The 4198-nt window shown below is 42.5% G+C and overlaps 1 non-coding gene across 1 annotated transcript; it reads left to right on the top strand.

Moving 5' to 3' along the window:
- Window positions 1-772: 772 nt before the first annotated feature.
- Window positions 773-2699, top strand: LOC113378917. The gene has a single exon (XR_003367263.1). It is a non-coding gene; the product is annotated as a small subunit ribosomal RNA (ribosomal RNA).
- The last annotated feature ends 1499 nt before the right edge of the window (window positions 2700-4198 follow it).

The following is a 4198-nucleotide window of genomic DNA, read 5'->3' as shown; positions in this document are numbered from 1 at the left end:
AAGCAGCGAAAGCAGATTTTTCAATCTCACACACAGTGAAATATTCATATTTCAATTTTAAAGCGAGGACGTTTGTTTTTGGACCACAACGTGCTCTAAAATTGCTAAAGTGGTTGCGCGTCCTAGAGAATTTATTTTATTGCGACCCGCCATATAGCCTGTCCAGACCATCGCGGTGATGGTTCGCACGGTAACCCGAGGCGACCCGTCGCTGCAGGTCAAACTGTCGTAGACCGTGTCTATGATAATATACGCCGTATATGTTTGGATGTCGGTTTACGGCCGGGTTTTGGACCTTATTTATAAGTGTTCAACCATACTGTACAGCATATCCGCGGGCATGTGTCGTTGACGCAAAGACTCTTATGCGGAAAATAAAATATAGAAATGCAATCAACTCAATACTCTCCGAGCGAGAATAAAAGTTAGTTATAACGATGAATTCTTATAATGAATTCGCCCCGACGTTTTCAATCTAACGAAGGGTAAAGAGACTGTTTGAAATTAACTGGGTATGCGGACCGCAAATTTTATGTACGGACCGCCGTTTCGACGGTTGTTAAAGGTCTAGCCTCTGTGTAAGCGCAGAATATATAAAATATCAAGTCGCGATGTAAACTGTTCGTCATGTCCAGGGAATATCGTACGACTCAGATATATATATGTAAGAAAATTCGTTGTTTAGAAATATTCATCGAACTTTTCTATACAAAGTGTGGTCTCTCGGGTGACGCCGAGGGACATTTACGCACTATGCTATTATATATATAGCACCCTGGTTGATCCTGCCAGTAGTATATGCTTGTCTCAAAGATTAAGCCATGCATGTCTCAGTGCAAGCCACATTGAGGTGAAACCGCGAATGGCTCATTACATCAGTTATGGTTCCTTAGATCGTAACCACATTACTTGGATAACTGTGGTAATTCTAGAGCTAATACATGCAAATAGAGCTCCGACCAGAGATGGAAGGAATGCTTTTATTAGATCAAAACCAATCGGTGGCGGGCTTGCCTTGCTCACCGTTTGACTTGGTGACTCTGAATAACTTTGTGCCGATCGCACGGTCTAGTACCGGCGACGCATCTTTCAAATGTCTGCCTTATCAACTGTCGATGGTAGTTTCTGCGACTACCATGGTTGTTACGGGTAACGGGGAATCAGGGTTCGATTCCGGAGAGGGAGCCTGAGAAACGGCTACCACATCCAAGGAAGGCAGCAGGCGCGCAAATTACCCACTCCCGGCACGGGGAGGTAGTGACGAAAAATAACGATACGGGACTCGTCCGAGGCCCCGTAATCGGAGTGAGTACACTTTAAATCCTTTAACGAGGATCTATTAGAGGGCCAGTCTGGTGCCAGCAGCCGCGGTAATTCCAGCTCTAATAGCGTATATAAAAGTTGTTGCGGTTAAAAAGCTCGTAGTTGAATCTGTGTCCCACACCGTCGGTTCACCGCTCGCGGTGTTCAACTGGCATGTCTGTGGGACGTCCTACCGGTGGGCTTAGCCCGTAAAAAGGCGGCCCAACTCAAAATCCTACCAAGGTGCTCTTCACCGAGTGTCGAGGTGGGCCGGTACGTTTACTTTGAACAAATTAGAGTGCTTAAAGCAGGCTCATTCGCCTGAATATTGTGTGTATGGAATAATGGAATAGGACCTCGGTTCTATTTTGTTGGTTTTCGGAATTCCGAGGTAATGATTAATAGGGACAACTGGGGGCATTCGTATTGCGACGTTAGAGGTGAAATTCTTGGATCGTCGCAAGACGGACAGAAGCGAAAGCATTTGCCAAATGTGTTTTCATCAATCAAGAACGAAAGTTAGAGGTTCGAAGGCGATCAGATACCGCCCTAGTTCTAACCATAAACGATGCCAGCTAGCGATCCGCCGAAGTTCCTCCGATGACTCGGCGGGCAGCTTCCGGGAAACCAAAGCTTTTGGGTTCCGGGGGAAGTATGGTTGCAAAGCTGAAACTTAAAGGAATTGACGGAAGGGCACTACAAGGAGTGGAGCCTGCGGCTTAATTTGACTCAACACGGGAAACCTCACCAGGTCTAGACACCGGAAGGATTGACAGATTGAGAGCTCTTTCTTGATTCGGTGGGTGGTGGTGCATGGCCGTTCTTAGTTGGTGGAGTGATTTGTCTGGTTAATTCTGATAACGAACGAGACTCTAGCCTGCTAAATAGACGTACTTTCTGGTATCGCAAAGACCCTCCGCTTCGGCTTCGGTCGTTGTTGGTTGTGGTTCTCACTACCGGCGTACAAATATATCTTCTTAGAGGGACAGGCGACATTTAGTCGCACAAAATTGAGCAATAACAGGTCTGTGATGCCCTTAGATGTTTTGGGCCGCACGCGCGCTGCACTGAAGAGATCAGCAGGTTTTCCTTGGCCGAAAGGTCCGGGTAATCCGTTGAAGCCTCTTCGTGCTAGGGATTGGGGCTTGCAATTCTTCCCCATGAACGAGGAATTCCTAGTAAGCGCGAGTCATAAGCTTGCGTTGATTATGTCCCTGCCCTTTGTACACACCGCCCGTCGCTACTACCGATTAAATTATTTAGTGAGGTCTTCGGACCGGTGCGCGGCAGCGTTTCGACATTGCCGATGTTGCTGGGAAGATAACCAAACTTGATTATTTAGAGGAAGTAAAAGTCGTAACAAGGTTTCCGTAGGTGAACCTGCGGAAGGATCATTAACGTACATTTACTATTAAGTGAATGAAACGTGTGCTATATGTCGCAATATAATGTTGCAGACTAAATGTTGTGCGCTCCCATAGTATAATATACTGTGGGCAAACGCCTCTGGCAATGATCATTTGTTTCATTAACGTTTGACCGGAGCTAGTCGCAAAATATTGCGCAGTGTGCAAAAGCAGCGTGACGCAGTTTACAACCGCTTAGCGCTCTTATGCATTGTGTGAGAGCACTGCCATGTATATCTGCTCGGTATCGCCAGATGCCTGAGCGAATGACGAAGTGTTCGAAATGAAAACGGCGTTCTTTTTGAATATTATACTTTAAACGCATAGCTCAATCAATTCTTTGGGCGCTAGATGAAAGTCTAGTGTTTTAAAGTCGATTGTAGTAAACGCTTGCGTTAGTATTCTATATACTCTGCACATTTTATTCAAATTGTGCGAATTTGAACATTCGCTTCATTGCGTTGTTTTAAGAAAATGAAAAATCAGCGAAAGCAGATTTTTCAATCTCACACACAGTGAAATATTCATATTTCAATTTTGAAACGAGATTTTGTATCTCGGACCGAAACGCGAAAGCTTTACGGAGTACTAATTGTAACCATAATAATCATACTAGTTTCAGAATCGCCCGAGTTATCTTAAACGATTTCGAGGGGATCACTATTAGTATAGGAGCCAGCAACGTTTTCAAAACAAGCATTTTAGTCAGGCTGGTTTTTTGGTATGTGGTCCTTGGTGCTCTCTCGGTTAGGGTAAGGGCCGTCTGGCAGCTGGAAGTGGTTGCGTTAATTAGTGCGCAGCCAATTTGTACAGCGCGATTTCAAAATTTTGAAAGCATTTTAGTCAGTCCAATTTTCGTTGTTTTGACTTCGAATAGGTTCACCAGACTCAAATTTTATGTTGCCAGACATTTTGGGCGCTGCTAAATATGTGCCAGACGCCAATTTATTTATTAATTTTTTGAAAAATTCAAATCATTTTAGTCAGTCTGTAATTTTAATATTATGTTCATTAAGGGTCAAGAAACATAAAGTTAATTTGCCAGACGTTTCTGCGGTTGTTAAGTATGTCTGGCAACGAAAAAAGTCTGGCAATATGATACTAGTAGACAGAGTGAGACAATCGCCAAATACATTGGCGCGAATGAAACAAAAAACTATTATACTCGTAAGAGCACAATACGTATACTATTTAAAGTTAGTGCAATTTCAATAATATTTTCATAAAACAAATAAAATAAAGTTAAATAAAGACTTAATTAGAAAAGAGAGAATAAAAATTGCATCATATTACTCAATTTTTTAATTTTACTAGCTCTAAAAAAGATGTTAATGATTCTAAAATATTGCTGTTAATATTTTCAAAAATTTGACTCGACAGTGGTTAAGTAACATCGTCAATTTCCTAAGAATATCATATATTTTAAGTTTTGCAATGAGAACTGACAATAATCATTATTTTTGTTGTACGCAAATATTTTTTATCGCTAA

This window comes from Ctenocephalides felis, unplaced genomic scaffold (genome assembly GCF_003426905.1).
Source record: "Ctenocephalides felis isolate EL2017-DRISC unplaced genomic scaffold, ASM342690v1 CF-g0.4_SCAFFOLD_01886, whole genome shotgun sequence".
NCBI lineage: Eukaryota > Metazoa > Arthropoda > Insecta > Siphonaptera > Pulicidae > Ctenocephalides > Ctenocephalides felis.
The sequence above is the reverse complement of the archived record's forward strand: the minus strand, read 5'-3'. Positions and strand labels throughout refer to the sequence as shown.